General features: G+C 44.9%; 1 long non-coding RNA gene across 1 annotated transcript in view; it reads right to left on the reverse strand.

The window, feature by feature from the left end:
* LOC117888281 overlaps positions 1-26928 on the reverse strand; it is a 191458-nt gene that overhangs the window by 20383 nt on the left and 144147 nt on the right. The window lies entirely within an intron of this gene.

A 26928-nucleotide genomic window follows, 5' to 3' on the forward strand; every position in this document is an offset into this window, starting at 1 on the left:
GTAAAGAGTCCGATTGTTTAGCTTCACCTGCAGGCTTTTTCAGACTTCTCAATCTCAAGCAGGAAAACAAATTTAGAAGTAAAATTTTTAAAATCTACAGCATGCTGATAAAGAAAGACCCCTTTGAGATGAGAGAGACAGCCTACCCAGAACCAGCACAGTTACAGAAATCAAATAGCTTTTGGTTTGAAAAAGAAACAAACAGGTCACGAGAGAATGCAAAGTGAGGTCCTGGAGAGCCAGCATCCATTACCCTCCATTAATACACTAGCAGCTAAACTTGGGAAATCTGTACCTGTTTCTAACCCAGGGGTGTTGGAACAACTTTTATAGTGGGGGTGCTGAAAGCCATTGAACCCAACTGTAAATCCAGAATCTGATGGAAACCACTTCAAGCCGGGGACGCTTCTGCACCCCCAGCACCTGTAGTTCCGGCACCTGCTCTAAACTGTCTGTTGCTCATAGGAATGAACACTCCCTAGTCCATGACTATGCCTGACAGCAGATCCAGCTCAGGTTTCCTGAACACCACGTAGCTACGAGAGGAAGGGCGGTACAGCTAAAAAGGCCAAACAACAACAAAAATAATCACAGGGAACTGATTCTGGAATCTGATTGGACCACTGCACAACTTTCTAGTGCCAATACTTGAGGCCAAATTTAAAACCGGCAGCCTGAAAACTACAGCTGCATGAAAGTGAACACAAGAAGCATATAAGCAAATTCTTTTAAAACTTCATGGGCATATTTGCAGACAGTGATTTTTTCCTAGTATTTTTAACGGCAGCCAAATTAGGTATTAATATTGCTTATTAATTTATGTGGTATTAGCAGTCATATAGCATAGCACCTAATGGCATTAATATTAGCCATCTGTGCTCTATTGCTAATGTTCTCACAGGACTTTATAAACACAGGAGCACATCCTGCTCCCTTTGAAGTGAATGGGTGTTTTACCATTAGGGGAACAGAGAGACGAATCCAATGAGGTTTCAGGCAGCGTAGAGGAAAAAATGAACTTGTTTTCAAGGATAGGTTCCAAAGAAAGAGCATGAAAAAGCCTGGGGCTATACCAGTTTGGTAATTCAGCCAGGAGCTGCCATAAATCAGGTCCACGGGCCAGGATGCATTAAGGAGGCATGAAGATAGCTTTCCAAAGGATAAAGATGGTAATCTCTGCTCAGCTGCAAAGGGCAACAGCTGCTGAATAATTGTTGCAATAGCACTGGCTCCAGAGGCAGCTTATCACCCTGCCCTGTTCTCTTGGTGGGAGATTAAGGTGGTGGGACTGACTGCTGAGAGAGACTGAGAAAAGAATGTTTAAAGGGGGCAAAGAAATGGCAGCCAGAAATTAGAATAAAGGAGTAATCTCCCCCCACCCCCAGATTCCAACTGCACCTTTCTGCTTTCAGAAAATAGCAAGGGTTTTGTTGTTGTTGTTTTAAAGAGAAGGTTTTCTCCTAGCACACATCCCAAGTGTTAGAATAAAGAGCCTAGGACAGGGGTGGGCAAACTATGGCCCGGGGGCCACATCCGGCCCTCCAGACGTTTTAATCCGGCCCTCAAGCTCTCACCAGGAAGCGGGGTCCAGGGCTTGTCCCGCTCCGGCACTCCAGCCGGGGAGCAGAGTCAGCGTCTTTCCCCACTCTGCATGGCTCCCAGAAGCAGTGGCATGTCCCCTCCTCCGGCTCCTACACATAGGGGCAGCCAGGGGGTTCCGCATGCTGCCCCTGCCCCAAGCGCTGCCCCCGCAGTTCCCATTGGCTGGGAACAGCAGCCAATGGGAGCTGCAGGGGTGGCGCCTGTGGACAATGCAGCACGCCGAGCTGCATGGCCGCACCTCCGCATAGGAGCCAGTGTGGGGACATGCTGCTGTTTCTGGGAGCTGCTTGACGTAAGTGCTGCCCAGAGCCTGCCCCCAAGACCCTCTCCTGATCCCCCTCCCGCCCTCTGAACCCCTCGGTCCCAGCCCGGAGCACTCTCCTGCACTCCCAACCCCTCATCTCCAGCCCCACCCCAGAGCCCACATCCCCAGCTGGAGCCTTCCTGCACCCCAACCCCCAATTCCATGAGCATTCATGGCCCGCCATACAATTTCCATACCCAGATGTGGCCCTCGGGCCAAAAAGTTTGCCCACCCCTGACCTAGGATCTTGGTCTAGGATTTAAAAGAAAAAAGCCCTGAGGGAGTTAGATGCAATTGGATTTGGGAGTCTACCTACCTTGTTTACACTGGGCATTTGCCCTATTTTCAGCCATTGGTGTCTGACTGCCACTAGAGCTGCAAATGCAAACCCCTACTGCAGACTGGCAAAGCTGCTATACACCATGATTTGCCTCAATGCTTGTTTTGAGGTCCATGGAGGACAGGCAAATACATTTGAAATTGTTATTCGTGTTACCTATGTAGCATTGATTAAATTGTGACATCCATGTTGTTAATGTATAGTTTTCCCTCTGATTTTATTGATAATGAAAATCATTGGATAGCAAAGTATAAATATGTCATTTCTTAGTGGCTGCTGGGACAGGCAAGGTTAGCAAAGCCAAAGTTTCCTCCAGGCTTGTCTACCCTGGAGAGCTGCACCCCAGTGTAGACAGTGGCTTAGGAAACAGAAATAAAAATGAAATATGATTAAAATGAAGAGAACTCTCAAGCCTTCTTTAGCCAGAGGCACAGTGGCTGCAGAACGAGGGGCAGGGAGGTGAAGTGAGAGATCCCCAAAGGCTCTGACAGAAATATGCCGCACTGCCCCCCGTTTCTCCTAGTGAGAGGGGAAAACATATTTGCACAAACCTGAAGGAGAAAGTATAACAGGGTCCTGCGCTTTTTAGTGTTCAGCTGAGCCTCCAGTAAGGCAGTAACACCGCATCCAGGCAGGGGCAGAGGTTGGGCCTGACCACAAGTCTCCTGCCTGCAGGTAGTTGGAGCACTGCCAGACGATCCATTGAGCAGCGCACAGCTCCCAACAGCTCAGGAAACCTCTCCCCCCCAGCCTCACATCCAGAGGATGAAGCAGACGTCTCACATCAAAGAGTATGAAGGGCCACCCACGGCTAAGACCAACTTTTTCCTCAAACGCTAGAAGATGGTGCTGTTAGGCTCCAGTTTAGCAGAACATGTAGGTATATGAGTGAGTCTCATTGAACTCACTAGGAATTAAACCAGGGGGTCTCAAACTGGGGGTTGGGAGATTATTATAAAGGAGATTATTACATGGGGGGTCGCGAGCTGTCAGCCTCCACCCCAAGCCCCGCTTTGCCTCCAGCATTTATAATGGTGTTATAAATTAAAAGCACTTTTTTATATATTTAAGAGGGGTTGCACTCAGCAGCTTGCTATGTGAAAGGGGTCACCAGTACACAAGTTTGAGAACCACCGTTAAACAAATTAATAAAATTAAGCACATGCATGAGGGCTTTGCTAACCTTGCCTGTCCCAGCAGCCACTAAGAAATGACATATTTATACTTTGCTATCCAATGATTTTCATTATCAATAAAATCAGAGGGAAAACTATACATTAACAACACGGATGTCACAATTTAATCAATGCTACATAGGTAACACGAATAACAATTTCAAATGTATTTGCCTGTCCTCCATGGACCTCAAAACAATTTACAAAGACGAGTTAGTGAAGACTCAAGTCCCTGACGGAAGGTACTGTAGCATTTTACAGATGGGTAAACGAGGGCCTCAAATTTAAGATGAGATTCTGAGCTCCATGCCCCTATGGAATAGTACTTCATTCCATAAGGAGTCCCATTGAAACCAAATGGGACCAGCCATGGATTATGGGATTACTCCACAAGCGTGAGGGTATTGAGCTAGCCATAGCAATTTGCACCAGGTTAAACAGCAAGAGTGTGGAAGACACAGGCATCCTAACTCTCAGCCCCCTGGTGTAACGACAAGCTACGTATCTCATACACGCAGCACACAAAGAATCACTGTCTATATACTCCTCCTGGTAATTCCTCCCTGTATTGTAGCATTGACTTATTGGTCCTCTGAAGTGAGGGAGGGGTGATGGATTCACATTAACGTGCATCCCGGGAAGCTGGTAAATCCCTAGGAGAGCAGCATGATTCATTTTTAATGATACGGCAATTCTTCACCGACTCTGTGAGCCCCATAAGCCACGAATTACAAGCCTCGAAAGTCATCATCACTGACTGAGCAGTTGTTGGTGTAGGAGTCTTTCCAGCCCAAGAGGGAGTCGTTAAAGCAGAGGGATCATTTCAAACTAAGTGACAAGAATACATTAGGGGAGGGAAAATTATACTTTTCAACAACAACAGCAACAACCGGCAAAGAAAAAGAATTGCTTCCTGCCAGAAATTCTGATTCAGAGACACGACTCGAGTGCAAATCACTCCCCTCTGTCGAGGCTGCATGGAGGAAACCTATACACGTAGGTCAGAGGCCTAGCTAGAGCCTGAGGCTAAACTAATTATTGTGATTTGCTCGTCTTTTGTAATTAATCTAGGAAAGGCTTACGGCTGTTAGCAGCTTTAAAGAAGTAAATCTGAAGGACCAATTAATTAAAAACAGCAGTGCTTAATGAGGACCTTTTGGTTCTCTCATGTTGATTGTTATATTTGTTGAAAGTTTCGTTTCCGCTGTCTGTCAGATCTTGTCTGGTCTTGTAAAATAGATCTTCTTACTTGCTGCTTAGCCACTTGACACGGGAACAAAAGCTTTCGATTACAAAGCAATTTGTGGGGATTATAATGGAATGATCTACACCCACGCTTCCCGATTTAACAATCAATTTGAGTCAGGGTTAAGTTCAAGTGGGAAACATGAGGCTCATGAAACTACAGTTTGGAATCTACCTGATTTCAGCTTCTTCTCCTTCTGCCTGTGTCTTGGAGATACTGACCAGGCTCCAAAATGACAAGCAATCAAAATCTCTTCTGGAAAAGAGGAGACAATTTTTCTTTTCCCTTAGCCTTCTCTGTGTTTGCCCTGGAAACATCCATCCGTCATGCAGCTAGGCAGGTGCAAAACCCACGTGCAGACAAGCAAAGACACAGCTTGCTCCAGAGGATCAGCTTTAAACTGGGGGCAGGGCCCAGGGGAGGAACTCCACCAATGCAAAATTGTGGGCCTCCTTGTTTAAAACGGAGGTTTGCCCTGGTGCAGCTATGCTAGTAGCTGGCCACAGAGACAAGGCCTGAGCTCTAAACTGAATGGGAGCATGTAGTGGTTTTCATACATGTCTATACAGGTTAAAGCCCTTGTAGACACTGTTATACCAGCACAGACAAACAATTTTGCTCCTATTACTTATTTTGTTTGGCGAGAAGGTATAAGCTATATCAGCAAAAGCACTATGCCACACTGAGATGCAGGAAATTTGGTTTCTATTCCCAGCTCTGCCACCGATCTACTAGATGACCTTGACCAAGTCATTTCGCTGCTCTGTGCCTCAGTTTTCCCCCATCTGTAAAATGAGGAAAGTGCTACTATCCTCTTTGGAAAGTGCTGTAAGATCAAGGGATGAAAAACACTACTTAAGAGCAAGGAATGTTACCATAATCATCATCAACCTCAATAGCAAAACTAAGTATTGAACAGAAGTAAAGACCCCTCTACCATCCTAGGGTTCATCTACAGAGCAAGCAGCAGTCCACAGCATCCAGCCTCAGAGCCCTGCTCACACTGCGGGGCTAAAAAGAGCAGTGTAATCATTTGGGCTCTGAGTCCCACCCCTGTCCCTCAGCTTCAGAACCTGAGCCCAAATGTCTACACCGCTATTTTTAGCGCCATAGCACAAGCCCAAATCTGTTGAGCCGGGCTGCGAGACTCACTGAGGCAGGCTGCCACTCACTGTGGAGACTCATCCTTAGTCCCAGAGTTAGCCCTTCCCAAACAGAAATGAGGTATTCTGCAGGGCCGGATGGGAAAGAGCTAATACAGCCACTCCCCATCCTGTACTTGAACTATCCTCACTTTCTACAGCTATCATTTTTCACATGAAGCACATTCATTTTAAATTCCCTAAAGGCAAAATGTATTGTAGGCATCACTTAAAAAACAACCAGCCAACTTTCTGATATTTTATATTCTTTTTTATATTGTTAGATTTATTTTAAACAAGCCATGTGTTTGACAAAACACAAGCGCCAGTAACTCACAGGAAGAATGTGACATTTCTCTCTCAAGGATATTTTGACTGACACATGAAAGCGTCTATAATCTTTCATAGGCTCAAACTGTCCATATTCACACCCACACGTCTGGTGAATAAGATCTTGATTGCATTCGACGCAAGTGTAGGCTGCCCCCGCCAGTGTCCCTAGCTCAGGGAACATTAACACCTCACCTAGTCTGGTTTAAGATCATTTTCATAACTTCAGCTTTGTTTCTTCCAAACACCACAAATTCAGGACATCAGTTGTTCCTTCCCCTCAATCCAGTGTCTTCTGGAACCATCTATCTATATTCCCTGCAGGTTCCCACTCGACCAGCCGCATGCCTAGGAATCACCCTGCTACATCATCCTCGCTTCCAATCAGAACCTACTGATTCTAGGTACCTCTCTCTCCCCATTCTCCAACTGGCCCACTTGACGGCTTTTATAACCACCTGGCCCCTGGCTGAGCAGTCTCACCTGGTAGGTAGCCGATCCAGCGAAGGCTGAGTACAATTTCTTTGAAAGGGCCAGCCACCTTGTGGCACCAGGAAACATCTGACACTCTTCAATGAAAAGGGTTCCCCAGCCCACAGAATCACTTATGCTGCACCATATAAACTTGACTCAGTTTGAAAACTCACCCAAATCAATAACATCCCTTTGGAATTGCCACTGTAGACCAGGTCACTCTACTGTCCCTAAATAACAAAGCCAGAAACTGGCATAACTAATCTCTGGTGTCTTATTTGCTATATGTATAGATGGGACCATTTGACTGCTTACAGTAAACACTTAGGACAAATTTGTCCCCTATATGCGGGTTTTTCGTAGGCAGGGGAGTGCAAACTCCATGAGTTTTGACCCATTGTTTCTGGGGGTTGGGAGAGGGAAAAATGGGGCTGAACGGGAATTCAGCCTACGGCTCCTGCAGATCACAGGAGACCTGCTGAAACCAGGGCTATCTGTGTGGGGACACCAAGCCTGACTGCCACAAACTCACACCTTGTGGACACCACAGTCACCAGTGTGTGTGAATGGTAACAGCCACTTAGCCCTGAAATGGATCTATATTCCCCTGCCCTGATCACAGTCTCAGCTACAACGTGCAAAGTGGGTGGGAATATGCTCCCCAGGCAGGATGCCAGCGTCTTACTCTCGCTTTGCACAGGTGATGACACTGGGTGCAAGGCAATGGAGAATCCAGGCCCTTCTGCCAGAATACAGCTTTCCTCTTTATCCCACCTCTAGCCACCAAATGCTGGCAGAAAGTTGCGCTGCTACTACCTCTCTTCTAGCGCAGGGGGAAATACTTCTTTGAATTCCCCTTCGAAATCCCATTTGCAACATAGGCATTCTTCGCCTCCCGCATGGATCTCTCTTCTCTCTCTCTCTGTACCTGGGTGGCATCTGACGGTGACTGGCAACACGGCACGGGCCCCTGCTCAGCCCACTCCCTGCCATGTCTTCAAACCCCGCCAGCCAACTATGAAGATCACTGTGCTCTTCTGGGACAAAGATATACCAACAAACACATCCCCGTGTGGACAAGCCCTCAGAAAACCTGGGTTAAGTGTAAGAGAGCTGGAGGCAAACCAGTCTCTATTCAGGGGGTTCAGCCTCTGCCAGAAGAGGTCACCCTAATCCAACCCTCTGACCATGTTCAGCATGCATGCAGTGTTGTTGTGGCCACTTTTTGGGTGTGCTGCAAGACACCCCTCATCGGTAAAGCTTTCCTGCCATAACCAAATTAATGGAGGAGGGAAAGAAGACAGAAGATTATTATTTAATGACATTATGATGATGCCAAAGGGCCCCTAATCAATATCAGGGCCCCATTGGGCGAGGCCCTATATAAGCATATCATAAGAGACAGTCCCTGCCCCAAAGAGTTTACCATTTAGATAAGATAGACAAAGGGCAGGAAGGGAAAACAGAGGCACCGAGAGGTAAAGTGACATGCCGAAGGCCATGCAGCTGATCGGTGGCAAAGGCAGGAACTGACTCCAAGGCTGACTCCCAGTTCAGTGCCCTACCCACTGAAGCACGCAGCCTCCCAAGATTAAGTGGCTTTCCAAAGGTCACATAGGATGTCTGGGACAGAACTGAAAAATGAACCCAAATGTCCTAGTCCATTGCCCTAAACCATAAGCTCAGCCTTGTCTGTGGTGCAGAGCAGGGAAGACAAGACAGGAAAACACACATACGGGTCTCTCCCAAGCTAAACTGCCTCCAGCTGCCTCCCCGATGTGAGGAATCCTGGTGAATATCCCTTCCCATTCGCAGCAGACGACATAGGCCCACAATTACAGCCCCACACCCACTCACAGTTTCCCAGCTAAACTCGGTCATTGACCTGCATTGCACAAGACTGCCATCTAAATCTAATACTGACCCATTCCCATGTGGTGAACTAGCAGAGTTCCAAGAAGCTACTGCCCACGGCACTCTGAGACGGCAAGTGGGACTTAATTGCATGCACACCCCACATCCCATGCCGGGGTCTCCAGTTTAGAGAGGATGAGTTCAGCTTCCGGAGTCCGCTGATGTTCTAATCCAGATTATTTAGCCCTCCTCAGGTCCAAATTGAAAACACAAATAATGATGCAATTTATTCAGTCCTTCTAGGCAATAAAAAAAACCCTGCCACATAACAGATAAATCCAGAAAGATGGAGCCAGAGATTTTCATCTGTCATGATTAAATACAGTAATAAGGCAGCCTGAGTGCCTCTTTACCACAAAAACAAACAAGAACCCTCCCCTCCATTTTATCCTCAAAGAGCGAGCTGAGGGGTTGGTTGGGTTTCCTTCTGTCTCTTCTTTGGGTACAGTCAGTCCATTATTAAACATTCAAGTCACTTGTAGACAGTTTCCCACAGCAGAAGGTTTCCAAGATTCTAGTCTCCAGCAGATCCCAGCTTGACACTGTCAGGAAGCTCCACGGGCACATTCACACAAAATCACCACCTCAAAAGCCTGGAGAGAGGCATTTTAGAGCCAAATGAAGCTCTTCGTGGGAAGCTACGACGAAATGTTCTCTGCGTGCAGTGCCTGCCTTGGCATTCGATCCCTTGTTGCTGCCAACCATCAGCCACTTCAGTCAGCCACTGGCAGGTCTGGATGCTACTGCAGGCCTTCCTGAGGAGCAGGGCTTCGAAGGGAATACACGGAGCATAAGCAGTGCAGCCCCTTCCTTCCATCAGCCCTCTTCACCGTTAAAAACGTCATTCCATCCATCAAAGAATTAATCTACTTTCCAAGCTGAGGAGCCTTCAACAGCCTCATCTCTCAGATGTAACTGCTACAGCACAACATGCTGCTGGACTGAAGGTTTTTTGCTTTTGTTTTGTTTTGCGAATCCCTTAGAGACCATAAGATGAGGGGTAACATTTTTTCAAGCGTGCCTAAGAACCAGATCGTCAAAGATATTCAAAAACATTTGATGATCTTGGCCCATGTGATTTAGGAGCCCAAGGCCAATTGACTTTCAATGAGGCTCCTCAGTGCCTAAAACTACATTTGAAAATGCAATTTAGGTGCTTCTGAAAATTTTGCCTGAGATCTACATCACATTTGAGCCTTCCCAAAATGCACCAAATCTGTTTATATGTGATGGGCCAAATTCTGCCTTTTACATCTGTGCGACTGCATGGGCTTTACCTGGGTTGCATTGGTTAAATGAGAGCAGAATTTTGGGCCCAGGATACAAAAAAGGCCTGATGCTCCCTTATTCTGTGCAGCTGGAAACCAACCAATCAGCCAGAAGCTAATAAATGACTCAATGATGGAACGTGAGATACACGATCCAGAACATGCCGAAGCTACCAATCCCAGGCCTCAAATTTAAATTAATAGATTATGAAGCCAGAAGGAACCATTGTGATAATCTAGTCTGATCCTCCTGTAGTACTATGATCCCCATTTTACACATAGGGAATGGAGGCACAAAGACACAGGGTGCATCTACACAGTGAGCAGCAGAGAGTCTCAGAGCCCGGCTTGACGCAGGCTCACGTTGTGGCACTAAAAGTAGCTGTGTGGAAGTTTCAGCTCGGGCTGGAGCTTGGGCTCTGAAGCCTTGGGGGGGCAATGGGTTTCAGAGCCCAAGCCACAAATACACAGCTATTTTTAGTGCCATAGCACCAGCGTAAGTCTGTCAACACTGACTTACTGCCATGGGCTCCTGCTAGTTGTAGGCATACCCTAAGTGAGTTGCCCGAAGTCACACAGGAAGTCTGTGGCAGAGCAGGGAATTGAGGCCAGGTTCAAGTTCCAGTTTAACACCCTCTGATTCCTGCACCACCCTTCCTCTACCCTATTCTCTTCCATCCTTTGGAACCTCAGTTTCTGGCCAGAAGGGTTTGCGTATGTTTGCTCCTTGCACCAATAGCCCCCATATAAACTCATGTTGGCATCCTGCAGACAGCTTTGCGTGTGTCTAAAATGTAGTTTGGTGAAGGAGGGTGGCATGGCAGAGTGAAAGGACACTCCTGTTGGATGGCTGAAGGGGCAATACCTTGCACCGTGTCAGTGGGCAAAGTGAGAAAATTGCCTCCTGGGGCACAATCAGTTTGTTTCTATCTCACCTTGATAGAGTCCTAGCTGGGGCTTTGCCCCGACATCAATAGAAGGGTCAGAAATGCATTGATTAGATCTGATCAATGGGAACCATTCCTCAAAGTCTGAAATTGAAGGTTGCTGCTGCTCCAAGTTCCAGAGGTCAGCAGACGCTTGGAGGACAGTGCTGAAGAAGAGCTCTGTGTAAGTTTGAAAGCTTGTCCCTCTCACCAACAAAAGCTGGTCTGATAAAAGATACTACCTCACCCACCTTACCTCTCTCTTAGTACATGCTTTTCTACTTTAACAAAGGGACTGATTTCTTCAAAGCCAATCAAAGCCGATCAGGTGCTTTATCCTGCTAAACCTTACTTGTGCACAGGAATGCAGTCCAAGCCACAATCTAGCCCATCAGAAGGTTATCATCCTTCCTTAATGATTGGATCTGAAAAGGTATTATATGATGTACCTCTTCCCCCCCCCCCCAAGCCTTTCCCTGAGAAATGGTCCTAGAGAGTTTTGTGGTTGTTGTCCATTAGCTTACGTGTTCTCATTTCTAGTTTATGAGATCTGGGAGACTCATTTCAGATTAGACTAAAGAATAAAGATTAGGTGTTCTGTAATTTAGTATTTCCTTTGCCTGCTCCACATTTAACAGTGCTTGGCAGAGAGAAGGAAAGGGTGTAGCCAAGAGAGATCTTTTTCTGAATCCACGGGACCTAAGGAGAAACCAGACTGACTGTGTCACTTGATTCTGGTTAAGAACTTTTGGCCATGTGCCCCTTCCAAACTCTATGCCTGCATTCACTTTGCCATCAAACCATGTGTCTGTTTGAACAATCCCATGAAAAACACATTAAAAAATAAACAGAGGAGCTGTTCCAGATGTTCTGAAATGCTAAACTTAGTGCCTCACACTCTATCCTCCCGATCTAGCTAAAAAAAAACCCAGAAAACTCTAAAGCATTCCTGAGCTGGCTTGTAATGGGCCATTACTTCATTCTAAAAGAGTATTTTCTAACACTGGCTTGAACAATCAATCTCTCTGACAATAAACAAGATCACACAAACTCTTTGAAAGTTTGGATCTGCTGCATGAAAACAAAATTCTTTGTTCGTTTTTTTTTTTTAAATGAGATTCTTGTGTCTTTTTGGCCTCAGATAAAAATTGGTTCTCTGTAAATAAATGCACATATGTAGGGCTAAGATCAGGACCAGCTCCAAGCAGGAGATGACACAGAGGGCAGGGATTGATTTTCCGTGATTCTTGCATGGGCATGCCGGGAGGAGGTAAAGGCTTCTAGCACCCTGTTCCCTCGGTGCATCCATGCACAAGCCAGGGACAACCTAGCCTTTAGGATTTGCTGCCCCCTATAATTTTGCATAGAACTATCGTCTTCATGCACCTGCCGTCATGCAGCTTCAGAAAACTGGTTCCACCATAACCAAAACAATATTCAGAGCATCGGAGAGCCCTTCCTCTCCCACCACCCCACACACCTTAAATCAAATAAATAAATAAATCATCCCTATACTCTGAAAAAGCCAGGCGAGACATGGATGCCATGATTTCCCTATGGCCCTGCTGCCCACTGTTCTATCGGGGCCTAAACCTGCAAAGTGCTAAACCTGATCCAGCAAACCACTTAAATACATTCATAAACTTTAAGCATGTGAGTTTTCTTGACTTGAATGGGACTGGTTAAAATAAGCATGCGCTTAACTGCTTTGCTGGATCCAGGTCAGAGTGCCCAAGCAAGATCAAGCCCTAACCTGATTTTATGTTAACAGTGTTAGAAGAAGAAATTCCAGACAGCTAAGACTTAGAATCTCCTTTGCCTAGTGGCACATGAGACAACCCCTTTCCCCACTGCTGTCTGTCCAAACCAAGATGTTTGGCTCCTTAGTAAATTGTCTCCATGATAGCAGCATCCTTTTTGATCAGCCTGTGATCGGTCATTCTTTGTCCTCCAGGCCTTCTCTTCCGGCCAGGTGCAATCCAGTCTAGGATGCACCCTGTGCTGCTGCCACAGGTTAGCCTGATGACATGACCAAACTACTGTAGCCATCTCAGTCTAATTATTGAGTTTGCAGTCTGCTGACTCATGTGGTGCAGCACTTCCACATTGGTTGCACGACCTCTCCATTGAATTCCCAAGATTCTCCTTAAACAGTACTGGGGGAATTCATTCAGCTTCCTATTGTGTATTTCCACCATCTGCTACGTTTCTGAGGCATACAATAGTGTTGGAAGAACAACAGCATTGTCCAATCTCATTTTAGTGTGTAGCTGCATCTTCTTACTCTTCCAGGTATTTGACAAATGGAGACTGTTCCACTGACTTTACCAATGCCTTCACCTCTTTAGTGAGTTGGCTATTAGCAGATATTGTACTTCCAACATCGATGAAGTCATCAACTCTTTCATACTCTTCTCCACCAGCCACACAGCCACCAGGGTTGACAGCATTCTCTCCTGTCTCCATAATCTTGGGCTTCTGTGCATTGATGCAAAGTGTCACTTTGGCAACTTCCGCTTTTATGCTTCTTTTCATTCCATCCAAGACGATATCCACTATAACTAAATCATCTGCAAAATCTAGATCTCAATCTAAATCCCAACCAGAAACCCTGGTGGAACATTGCTAGTGACAACAACATGGATTTTGCTACCTCTGCTTCAACTCTAGTACGGGCAGGTGTCCACGGGAGCTAAAAGATCATCTGAAGCTCAGGGATGAACACCATGGCTGATAACTATGCTCCTCTGGCACAATAGAACTTTACAGTAAGGGTGAAGCTCATCTGTTGAGAAGACACATCTTTCCCAGGGGCCAGTCCAAGACTCTTAAATGAACTTCTCCAGGAAGTAAAGACCATTACAAACCTCACCACTTTCCACTCAAAGTACAGGCATGTTTCTTTGACCTGCCTTCTCTAATATAAACATACATATTTTAAAAATACCCTAAAACCCTACCAAAACAAGAGAATCTGCTGAACACACTTCTCCCTCCGAGGAGAGGATGAGAACAGACATCACATGACCGATCTAAGTCACTTTGCTTAATCCAGTGCTGGAAGGCACTCATACTATGGTGATGATCACAGAATAAGAACCCTTATAGAATAGAATAGAAGTTAAGTAGGTTTCAAAGTGGGAGTTAGGCGCTAACCTGCTTAGGCCCCTTTGGTAGTCTCTGTAGGCACCTGTCTCCATTTTTAGATGCCCAAATACCTTTGAAAATCTGGTCCTTAATCTCTCTGTGCCTCGGTTTCCCACCTGTAAAAATGTGGAAAATTTAAAGTGGTTAAATTTCTTGAATGAAAAGGGTATGTGTTTTGTTTTGTTGTTTGATTTCTTTGGGGGTTTTGGTTTCTTTGTGGTGGTGGGGGGAGGGTTGTGTGAAAAATAGCCTTTTTTCAAACATGATAATTTTAAACTAAAAGTTGTCAACAGCGTGAACACTTCATTATTTTGAAAAACAGTTTCTGCCTTTTTCTGACATTTTCTTTCATTTTTTTTTTAAATCAAAAACTCTTTCAAAATGGTTATAAAAAGGTTTCCATTTTTGAAATTCTGACATCATCTGTCTCTCCCTCTTCTCTGGCCCAATAGCAAAAATCCCATGCCACTGAATTCAGACTTAGTAAGCATTTACAATGTAAATCTAGCATTATGTACATCCCATCAGTGAAAATTTCCTTGATAGCCTTCTACCGAAAAGAAATAGCATGTCTCAGTCCACACATAGAAGTCATTTTTTTCCAGAATCTAGATCTTTGAGGCTTATCATAAATGAATGTTGCAGACCCATTTTAAAACCAATTCCAGAACATTTGGAAATTATTATAGTCCACTAGCACTGTAATTCTAGAAACCTGAAATTACTTTGAAGCTTCAACGATGCAGGGCTCATGCTACAATTATGCTACAGAACCGTTTGCAACCTAATTATCGACAAGTGTCATATTTATATTTGTGCATAAACATGAACTATTTAAGGACAAGAAACAACTGAACGTATACCTTCAGGCTTTTCGGTTAATATGCTGCCCCATAAAACAATCTTCAATAAACGAAGAAAATAATAATACATTGCACGCTGGTTTAATTGTTAGTTATAGTTTTCCTTGTAAAGCAGCACATATAAGAGGGCACTGTGAAGAGGTGGTATGTTTTATTGAAGAGGCCAGAGAATTACAGCTTAGCAGTATGGAAGTGATTAGCACCTGCGTATCAGTGCCAAAAAACAAAGTCAAGAACCATGATCTCAACTCCTGGCAAAAGCCTGAAAAGTCTTGGTTTTCCCAGGCATTAAGTGCAATGATGACTGAGATGGTATTAATATAAAATTAACTTCCCTCATTTACGTACTGCAGTGTATAAAACCTTCTGCAGGTCTCAATGGCAAGACTTTTAAAGGCAATATTTCCCGTGAGCAGGTGAGAGGGAGTAAATTACTCGCCTAAAGCCTGATCTTGCAACTCTTACTCAGATGAGTAGTCCTTATTTATACATCTGGTCCCATGAGTTTATCAGCACTAGAACTGGTCAAAAAATTTTCACGGAAAAGTAATTTTGATGGGAAGCCAGATTTTTGTCAAAAATGAAGCTTTTTGCACAACAAAATTTCATTTACTGACTTTTTTTTTTTTAATTAAAATCTGGAAACCAATTTTTTCTGTAATCTTTTTAAGTTAATGAAAACTAAACTAAGTGATCTTCAAAAAACAAAACAAAAAATTAGTTTTCAATGTTATGTTGAGAAACAAGTATTTGTGGGAAATTTCATTCAAAATGAAAAACTTTTTTTAATTTCCTTTGAAAAATACTTGCCATTTTCTGACCAACTCTAATCAGCTCCACTTACATGATTGAGGCCTACCCATCAGAGCAAAGGCTACAGAATCAGACTGTGTGGGTGTAGGTAGTAGAAAATCAATAGAACAGTTGTTTCCTGACAGAGGTATTGTGGGGAATTGTCAAGGGCTACTGCAAAGCCATCTGAGAGCTCAGTTCAGCAGGACAAATCTATTGCCTTCTATACCACATGTATGTACAAACCTGAGACACTCACAAAGCCCAATTTACATGCCAGTCAAGCTATTCACTAGCAAGCTTGCTAAAACACGATACTCATTTATTTCCAGTGAATCTGGTCTTTAAATTAGAAAAGCAGCAGCAGCTGTGGTGAAAAGTTTGGCAGGGAGAGGACACAAGCGTGGGCTGTAAAAAGCAGCAAAAAATCACCAGGCTTTCTGCTGCAGAAGAAGGGAAGCAACCTTCCTCTTCACATTCAAGGGCACGCACCAGGCTCTCGATTACATTTGCACTTCTTCTGAGCGTTGGGCCAAGCTGTGCCTTCAGTTTACATTCACGCCATCCCCTTTGTTCCAGTCAAGTTGCACAGGGGTAAGAGGACAGGAATTAGCCCTTTGCTTCCATACAGAATCTCTTTCAAGATTGCTGTGACGGAGGAGCTAGTGTCCATCAACATGGGGAGAAGAAAGACCTCTCTCTAGGGTGACCATATGTCCCATTTTTTAAGTCCCTTTTTTAAACCCTGCCCCAGCCATCCAGACTATTTTTGGCAACAGCAAATGGAACCAATGCCCACTTTTGTCAAAAAAGTAGGGTGTGGAAGAACATGCAGGGGGCAAGTGGCGATGCCAACACCGCATGGGAGTGGGAGGCAGGGCTCATCAGCCCTGTACAGTGTCCCGTTTTCTCTTTGGAAAAAAAGACTTCTCTCCTACCTAACAATGTGTAGGGGCTGGCAAGCTCACTAGAGTCCCACAGATCTTCACAGAACAGCAGCAGCCCATGTGGGATCTGGAGAATGAAGTCAAGCTTCCTGCATGGATTCATTAAGGCCCAGTGTTGACTCCCCTGCTCACCTTGATTAGTGTGCTTGTATCATAGGAATTACTCATTTAGTAAGGGTGTCAGAATCAGGCCACAAACCACTAAGTGCCTCTCAACATCACTTGTTTTCTGATATAAGGCGGTGGTGTTCTGGATACCACCTGTGACCTGCAAACCTTCATAACCCAAGTATCTCTTGGATATAAAGCAGCATCTTGTGCACCCAATATGCATATAGAAGCCCCCTGTAAAAACCCTTGAGCAACAGAGCTCCTTGTTGAGTTCCATGGGTTTCCAGGGACAGATTTCTGGCCAGGGTATTCTGCATGTCTTTGACTATACGCAACCCGAGTAAAAATAAAAGATAGTAATTGCTCCCTGGGTGATACTACTGGTTTTACTTAATTAAAACTCTTTAGTAGGTTTGCCTCCCAACCCTCCCTGTTAGAGGATATGTCTTATTCAGAGTTGGAAAATTAAAACATATTTTAGAAGTATTTTCATGTGACCCAGAATAAATTAAAAATTAAAGGAATCCAGTTACTCACTTATAAAATACAATGCTTTTTGTGTTTCTATGCTATTCATTATTTTTCTTTTAGCTTGTCAGCTGATACTTGTGTTTTAAGGCATATCAAGGCTTCTATTAAAAGAATATCCCTGTCTTAAATAACCCTCAAATCAAAATAATAGTGTTACAGGTATTAGAAAGAGGATGAATGTTCCCCATTCAGCATTGTTATGCAAAATTGTAGAGATGTCTGGTTGGTTTACAGATCTGTTTATCCCAGAGGCTTATTCGAAAGCCATGTCCTGTTGTGTGATAGTATGACTTTGAACCAGAACTGATATAGCATCACAGCAAATATTAGCTAAGCCTGTCAGGATTAGGAGAACCACTCAGACATGCCCCTAAAACAGAATGCTGCATTTATAGAGGTTTGAAAAATTAGCACTTTAACAAAAACTAAGCATGTGGGAGTGGATGGTAAAAATAGGCAGAAAAATCTTTGGTTTTGTTTTTTAAACCCAATACAAAAATTCTTTTGATGATTCAGAGTAGAAGTTCAGTATCTTTCCCTGTCTCCCCAGGTATTCATATAGCACTGATTACTGTAGCATCTGAGCGCCCCACAACCACTAATATATTTATCCTCACAACACCCCTGTGAAGAAAGGAAATGCTATTATCCCCATTTTACAGATCGGGAATGATTGTCTTATAGGACTGATCCAAAGAAAGTCTGTTCTCATCAATGGGCATAGGTCCGGCCCTAAATGACTTGCCAAGTGTATAGGAACACAGCTACTACCAGAGTGGATCAGACCCAAGGTGCCGCTAGTCTCATGATCTGTCTCCACCAGTGGCCAGCACTAGATGCTTCAGTGGAAGGTGTAGGAATCCTTCAGTAGCAGATGTGGGATAATCTGCCCACGCATTAGGTCTCATCCTGGTCTCTAATAGTTAAACTGTGGCTTAACCCTGAAGCACTTGGTTTAATATCCCTTCCAAAATTGTTACCTTTAACGATGACAACTCAGGAGATTCTTAATGTTGACATAATTGTCCAATTCCTCTTTGAATCTTGCTAAATTCTTGGCCTCAACAACTTCTTGTGCCAGTGAGTTCCACAGCCTAACTATGTGTTGTGTGCAAAAGTATTAATCCAGGAAGTCTGTGACAGACATAGGACATGAAGAAATATCTGCGGTGTCTGGAGTGAGTGGCTTATCCACAAGACCATCCTTTTCTTTGCTTCACCATCTCACTCCCCCAGGGCTTCTATTTTGCTGTGACATTCCAGGCAACAAGTGTAAATCCATTGGTTCAGCTGAGTTATTCCTGATTTACACCAATATAAAACCAGGGCACCTGAGAGGAAAATCAGGTCTTCTGTCTCCTCTTTTATTTTCCTTCCTCCATTTTCCTTCAACCCTCCTCCACCTCCTCCTACCCCAGCAACAGTGATGAAGTTGCCCGGCATTTAGCAAAGGAGAGTCAGGAAGAGCTAGGTGCTCAAAAATCATCAAGGGCAGTAAATAGATATGATTTTTAATATTTATCACTTGCATACTATAACTAAGCAATGCTGTGATGTGAAACACAGTTCAGTCCCCTAAGCAGCTACCACTCAGTCAGTATGTTTGTGTGTGAGAGAGAAAGAGAGAAGGGAACTATTTTGAAGAACATCCGCTGTTTGGCTGTTGGGGAGTCGGGTCTATTTCTCTCCCTTCCCAAGGAGACAATCTGCCATTTAACTCCTCTGATAAAACTCCTGGCTTGGTAAATCAAGCATCAGGATATAAAGATTTCAGTGGGGTTCTAATTCCCCATTGCTCTAGCTGTGAAGTATGCCTATCAGCAATCTCCCAGAGACGGATGCTATGTGTAAATAGCGAATGTTCAGCAAGTTCCAGCAAGATAAACTCACCACAGTTGTTCCCTCTCCAAGCATTTATTTTGGACACAACATTTCTCATCAGAAGGAAATATTCCCCCTGCCCTCTAGCTTAGAACAAAAGGAGAAAGGTATTAAGCAGGGACTTGAGATGCTCCCCTGTGGAGAGGCTTCTTATGAAACGCTGAACCACTTGATCCCTCTCCAAATGTTATATCCTGTTCCTACAGGAGAACACAATTTACTTCCTATTTTTTTTCTCCCCATCTGAAGTGCAATTCCAAGCCACTCGCCACAAAAGAACCTACTTTAGTGGGGAGCAGTAAGGCCACCTTTACTCTTTCAGACCCTGCTGTTTCATTATTTTTCTACTGAGTGATAATAAGACCAGACATTCGGTTGGATGAAGAGATATTAAGCAAAATAGTAATCAAAGGGGAACGATCTTTGCAATTCTCTATAAAGCACTCCTTGGGTGCAATTCGCAGTGGAGAGAACCAGTGTGATAGTGGCCATACTGGGGATTAAACCAAGAACCTTGAAAGCTAACAACATGAGCTCCCACAGCTTCAGCTAAAGCTCCCTCACTAAGGCTACAACAGACTCATATTCCCCGTTTGGGCACAAAAGGTCACATGTAACACACAAGTGGGTTATGCAAGCACAAGGTCTATGCACAACCTAAGCTTTCAGGGCCCCATTGAACAGGGCCCTTTCAGCAGACTACGAAAGAAAGCAAATAAACACAGAAGCCGGATCCTACTCCCATTGAAGTGAATGGAAAAACTCCCAAATACTTCAATAGCCCAAAATCAGGCCCATATTTCTTTAGGGGAGTTGTGATCAATGGTTAGGTTACATAGGTTATGCAATAATTGTAATGACCCTTTACTGATATACTGTCAGACTAGATTAAGTGGCTGTAGGGGACATTCCCTCAATAACATCATCCTCTGATTTGGGGACCAGAAGAGTAATTAGATAGATTGGGGCTCAGAGCTTTTTGACTCATAGACTCATAGACTCATAGACTTTAAGGTCAGAAGGGACCATTATGATCATCTGGTCTGACCCCCTGCATGCTGCAGGCCATAAAACCGTCCCTACCCCTTCCCTGGACTCTGCTGTTGAAGTCCCCAATCCTGTTTTAGGTGACTTCAATCGGCAGAAACCCTCCTGCTAGAGATCCCTGCCCTATGCTGCGGAGGAAGGCGAAAAACCTCCAGAGGCTCAGCCAATCTGCCCTGGAGGAAAATTCCTTCCCGACCCCAAATATGGCGATCAGTAAAACCCCGAGCATATAGGCAAGAGTCTCCAGCCTGACCCCTGTCAGCCATTATACAATTTACCTACCATTTCTTGGTTTTCCTTGACTACTATGTTTTACCATTAAACCATTCCCTCCATAAATTTATCTAACTTAATCTTAAAACCAGACAGGTCCGTCGCCCCCACCGTTTCCCTCGGAAGGCCGTTCCAATATTTCACCCCTCTGACGGTCAGAAACCTTCGTCTAATTTCAAGCCTGAACCTCCCCACGGTCAGTTTATATCCATTCGTTCTCGTATCCACATTAGTACTAAGCTGGAATAATTCTTCTCCCTCCCTCGTATTAATCCCTCTAATATATTTAAAGATAGCAATCATATCCCCCCTCAGCCTTCGCTTTGTCAGACTAAACAACCCAAGCTCCTCTAGTCTCTTTTCATACAACAGGTTTTCCATTCCTCTGATCATCCTAGTGGCCCTTCTCTGCACCCGTTCCAGTTTGAGTTCATCTTTTTTAAACATGGGAGACCAGAACTGCACACAGTACTCCAAATGAGGTCTCACCAGCGCCTTGTACAACGGAAGCAGGACCTCCTTATCCCTACTAGATATATCTCGCCTAATGCATCCCAAGACAGCATTGGCTTTTTTCACCGCCACGTCGCATTGTCGACTCATAGTCATCCTGCGGTCTACTAGGACCCCTAGGTCCTTCTCCTCTTCCGTTACATCCTTCAGTCTCTTCCCAGGAACTTCTCTTCCCCCATGTATCTCCAGAGCAGCCCCAGTGTTCCCCTTTACCAGCAGATTCCCGCATCTATCTTTAGGTTTGATGTCACTATAGATAGGGCAGCCCCTCACTTCCTGCCCCTTGCTGACATCAGCAGTTCTCCACCGGCCCAGATACAACTACATATTGTGATGACATCTGGAAGCTATAAGTGAGATCAAGGTCCCGTTGTGCTGGGCATTGTCCAAACATATAGTGAGAGACAGCCCCTACCCCAAAGAGCGTACAACCTAAATAGACAACATGGAAGAAAGGAAGTATTGTCACCGGCATTTTACAGATGAAGAACTGAGCACAGCTATTAAGCAGGGCTTTGGAGTAGAGCCCGGAGCAGCTCCGGAGCAGTGGAGCTGCAGGTTTTTGCCTGGAGCTGGAGCACAGCTCCAAAGCCCTGAAGGGTATGTCTTCCCTGCAGAGTTAACGGAGGTGATCGGCATCCAGGTCTGAGCACCAAGGTCATTCTAGCTCGGGAGTGAACAGCCACACTGAGTTACTGCGTCCTCACTGGGGCTCCATTCACCCACCCAGGTGTGTCATAGGCCTTCTGGGAGCATATCCTATGGTCCTTTGTGCTGCAGTAAGCAGAGCTGCGCTATGGTTCTTTCCCAGTGAGTTGTGGGAGAACTTGTCTCCCCTTCTGGGCTAATGGGAGTAAATGAGGGAAGGCACTGGAGGACTAGCAGCACACAATGATTTAGCCTGCATCCTCCCAGCAGTGTAGGCAGGTTACCAACCTGAGGGAAAGCAGCACATATCTGAGCTCTAGCCTATGCTCCCGGCTGGGCCAGCTAGCCCAGGTTGAAAGCGCCACCAAACTCGAATGAGAGGATTTTGTGTAGGGACAGCAGGAGAGTCAGGAGCCACTCCCAAGTAAGAGATATACTGAGTCTAAGCAACTTGCCCAAGGTCACAGAAGAAGTCTGTGGCCAAGGCAGGAAATATACCCAGATCTCATGAGTCCCTAGCTCAGTGTCCTAAATTCCAGAGCATCCTTTCCCTCAAGTGCAAGATGGATTTAACAGACAGCTAAAGTGAATCTGATTAGACATTTTAGTACTGCAGCAAAATAGCAGCTACTGATGATGCATGAGGTTCTCTCCAGATTCTAAGGATGAGAATGCCAAGCCTTAAATTAGACAAAGAGCTATTTCTCACAAGCCTTTACTGGATGTTGCATGCATCTCTGCCCTTCCCCAAACCTCCCCCTCAAACCACACTCATCCTCCACTCCTTTCCTTCAAGGGTTTTTTTAAATAAGAACTTGGCATATTTTCTGCTGGATTTGTAACCTGCATTCTGGAAGGAAAGACTATGCTCTGCAACATGCTGACCTCTCCACAATATTGTCTCGTTAGCTGCCATATCAGATGGGAATGGAGGAGTCTTTTGAGGGAGTGAGGGTGCAAAGCTTTGGAGGCATCACTCAGGAAACACACTCTAACCTCTTCAGTGAAGGGGGAGGAGTGCTTCCTGAATGTAACCAGCCCTCTTTCTGTGGGAATTTATTCTTAAAGCACAATTCTCCAAGCTTTATTCTTATCATTGATTTATACTAATCCATCTAGCGTATAAATTACACAGGAAATCCTTGAAACACCTGTGTAGTTAATATCTGATGAGCCATGTCTTCCATACCTGACATCTATATCAATTTAATCAGTGGCAAGACATCATTATCTTGGCTTCACCTGGAGGGGGGGCAGAAATCTATAGAGGAAAAAAGTAACTAGAATATCTTTCAGAAGTAGAAGAGAAGCAGCATTGATTGAGGAGGAGACTGAAAACTAAAATGCGTAAGTTCTAAAACTGGTTCAAAAATTAAAATTAAAATTCACCCCCCTCCTCCCCCCAAAAAAATCAACATTTTTAAGAGTTTTGCAGGATTTGAAAAGGATCCAGGGAGAGGGATTCAACATTTTTCAGTTTTAAAAAGACTATCAAAATTGTTATCTAAACTATTATCCATTTGTATGTGCAGCACCCGTACATCTCTACAAGTCTATCTGTGCTATTTATATGGTCCTTATCACCTTAGTATCCGAGCACCTTGTAATCATTAATGTATTTACCTCTTTGAGGTCAGGAATAGATGTGTGTAAAGAACATATTTTCAGTTCATTGGCAATTCAAAAACAAAAACAAATACCAGGTTGACCCAAAAATGAGGCTTGAATGAAATATTTCATTTTGATTGCTTAATGTCTTTGATTTTTTTTCTAAATAAAACGGAAAGAAATTTCAAAACAAAAAGCTGTTTTGAACCAGGGTGTTTAAAAAAAAAAAAAAAAAAAAAAAAAGACACAACCCATTCAGTTAACCGAACACAAAGTCATGAAATATTTCAGTGTTGCCAAATCTACATTTTTTGCTGAAAAATAAATAGTTTGACCCCCCCCACAAAAAAAATCACCCAGCTCTAATAGGGAATTGCTATGTTCGCCATTTTGCAGCTAAGGAACTGAGGCATGGAGATATTAAGTGACTCTCAGAGGATATGTGTGGCAAAGGAGGAATTGAATCCAGGTCTCCCAGGACCCAGACTAGCACTCCAACCACTAGACCATCCTTCCTCTCTGCTGGCCGTCATTTTTTGTAGACAGAATTAAGGCAGCCTAGTTATTTTTAGTCTATAAGGAAAATCATTCAGACTGAAAGTACATGCTTGCCTTTTATAAATGGAAGCTCTGGGGCAGATCTTCAGGTGATGTACGTTGTCAGACCTCCATTGCAGTCAACAGAGCCGTGACAATTTGCACCAGCTGGGGATCTCCTCTCTGGATCTAAATTTCCTCATCTATGATTAGGGATAATAGCTGCCTCCCTCCCTGGGCAGCTGTAAGGTTAAGTTAAGGCTTGGAAATGTAAAGCCCTATAAAAGTCATAATAATCATTTTTAGACACATTTACATTCTATTTTAATTCTGCTGCACAGGTGAGGAAACCGTATGTGTTTTAACTCTACCACAATCGTTTGTGCATTGTGTTGTAAAACTTTTCAGTGCCATTTATTTTTTTATTTCACTGTGAAATACTTTGGGGAATGCTTACTTGTAAATGGCCCATAAAGCTGGACAGGAACTAAGCCTCCCACTGCTTTTGAGAGTGATATATATATATTTTTTTTAAAAAGGGCACCAACATATTTGGCAACCTTAATTCATGTTTTATGGGGAAAGGATCGCTGTCTAGAAAAAGCAAGTTCCTGGATAGGCTGAGTTTAGTCCTGTAAACATCTTTTGTGGCCCTTTATGAGGGAAAACTTTCCCTATAAAGTTCTGGCTTTACCATAAATCCACTTCCCCCTGAACTCATCCATTTATAAAGCACTTCTATTAAAATTCCACTTTCACAGAGAAAGAGCCAGGCTAATTTCATAAGAAACTGACTTTCTTTTTCACCTTGACATCTTTGACTACAGCGAACGCTGTCACTGTTAAAATGGACCCAGTCAACAGGTTAGTCATGGGTACAATCCTTGTGCTTTCTTATATGTGTTGAGGGAATGGGAGAACGGGTGGTCCCACCATAAACACTCCACAGACACAGTTGCTTTTAAAAATGAAAAAGGACCAGGAGTGTCATCTGCATAAGCAATCCTATAATAACAAACCTGTGTACACGGAGAAATGCTGGACTATACAAGCTTCCCCTTTAGACTGGTTCCAAGGCAGGGGCATCAGGGCCAGCTACTGCACAGACACCCAGGAGGGTCTCTTTCCACATGCCCACCCAGTGGCAGTAACATAAAAGCATTGAAGAAGTGAGGTTCTTACCCACGAAAGCTTATGCTCCCAATACTTCTGTTAGTCTTAAAGATGCCACAGGACCCTCTGTTGCTTTTTACAGATTCAGACTAACACGGCTACCCCTCTGATACATGAAAGCATTGGGAGGTTGTCGGTGTCAGGTAAAGTAGTTTGTGCTTTCTAGCGGAGAAGGAAACAAGGAGCCTTGAGGGCAAGGGGCTGGGTTTGATCCCAGCTGAGCAGAAATTACTGCCTTTGAGGGGAGGGAGATTCCCCAGACACATGAGTTCTGCAGAGGACAGGACAGGCAACACCAAGGCACCATCAGGGCCAATGTGCAGAGTGAGGACACAGTAGAGCAGGGGTGGGCAAACTACGGCCTGCAGGCCGCATACGGCCCGTGAGCCGTTTTAAGCCAGCCCACGAGCTCCCACTGGGGCGCTGGGTCAGGGGCCGCACCACACGGCTCAGTCCTGCTCCAGCATTCCATCCGGGACGCAGGGTTGGGGGCCACACCATGGGGCTCCTGGAAGCCACGGCATAAGCCGTGGCATGGCCCTGCTCCGGCTCCTAAGCGCTCCAATGGGAGCTGCAGGGGCGGTGCCTGCGGATGGGGTAGCCGCCTGGCCACGCCTCCACATAGGAGCTGGAGAAGGGACATGTCACTGTTTCCAGGAGCCGCTTGAGGTAAGCGCCGCTCGAAGCCTGCACACCTGAGTCGCTCCCCACGCCCCCGCCCTGATCCCTCTCCCACCCTCCAAACCCTCGATCCCAGCCCGGAGCACCTTCCTGCATCCGAAATCTCTCAACCCCAGCCCCACCCCAGAGCCCACACCCCCAATCAGAGCACTCACCCCCTCCCATACCACAATCCCAATTTTGTGAGCACTCATGGCCTATCATACAATTTCTATTCCCCGATGTGGCCCTCAAGCCAAAAAGTTTGCCCACCCCTGCAGTAGAGAGAAGGAAGAAGTGACCTGACCCAAAATGAGCCATTTTATTTAGACCAGTCATATTGGCTTCTCTCTGAGTCAGCTCTTTCCTTTCTTCCTCTGTTCTTTATGTCTCCTCCTGCAAGCTAGTGAAAAAACTAAGGAGACTGCATCTGCTCTATCTGCTGGAGACCTGCCAGCTCTGGTCTATACCATCTAGTAGATGTTTGATTGCCTCTGTGTAGTGAAATGGGAACCTCAGTCCAGATACTGTATATCCACTTGGTGGTACAGAGGCGCCTAGGACCTTGATCATTCTCTCAGCACAGTGGCAAGGCACATCTATGTGCATACCGAAGCCTTGTCTACACTAAGGAGATTTTGCAAAACTTTCCCACCATTGCTAACACTGTTTAAGCTGCCCTGGTGGTAAGAACACCCAAAGCCCTAATGGAGAATCACATCTGCTGCCACCGCAGTTTTTTAGCACCATGTCAATTAGACCTGCTCTCACTAGGGCTAGATGACAAAGAGTACATCTACAGCATGGCTGCGGCTGGCCTGGGCCAGCTGACTTGGCCTGGCAGGGCTCAGGCTGCACATCTAGAAGATTGCAGTGTAGACGTTTGGGCTCAGGCTGGAACCCAGGCTCTGAGACCCCGTGATGAGGGAGGATCTCAGAGCCTAAGCTCCTGTCAGAGCAGCTACATTGACATTTTCAGCCCCACATCCAGAGCCCCACAAGCCCGAGTCAGCTGACCTGGGCTCTGAGGCTCAGTGCCACGGGTTTTTTAATCACAGTGTGTGTAGACATACCCAAAGTATCCTTAGTGCATAGACCAAGGGTTCTCAAACTGGGGGTCGGGACCTCTCAGGGGGTCGCGATGTTATTACTTGGGGGATCGCGAGCTGTCAGCCTCCACCCCGAGCCCCGCTTTGCCTCCCGCATTTATACTACTGTTAAATTTAAAAAATGTGTTTTTAATTTATAAGGGAAGCACACTCACAGGCTTGCTGTGTGAAACGGGTCACCAATAGTCTCTGCCACACACAGAGGTCACAGATCTTCAGAGGAACATTTCATACCCGCTAAAAATGCACAAGAATGTATGTGAGCAGGGAGAAAATACATGGTAAATAAGTGGAAGGCAGCATGACCTTGTGGCTAGAGGTGGGAACCAGGAGACTTGGGTTCTGGTCTCTGTTCCAAAGATTTTAT

The sequence above is a fragment of the Trachemys scripta genome, chromosome 15, assembly GCF_013100865.1.
Source record: "Trachemys scripta elegans isolate TJP31775 chromosome 15, CAS_Tse_1.0, whole genome shotgun sequence".
NCBI lineage: Eukaryota > Metazoa > Chordata > Testudines > Emydidae > Trachemys > Trachemys scripta.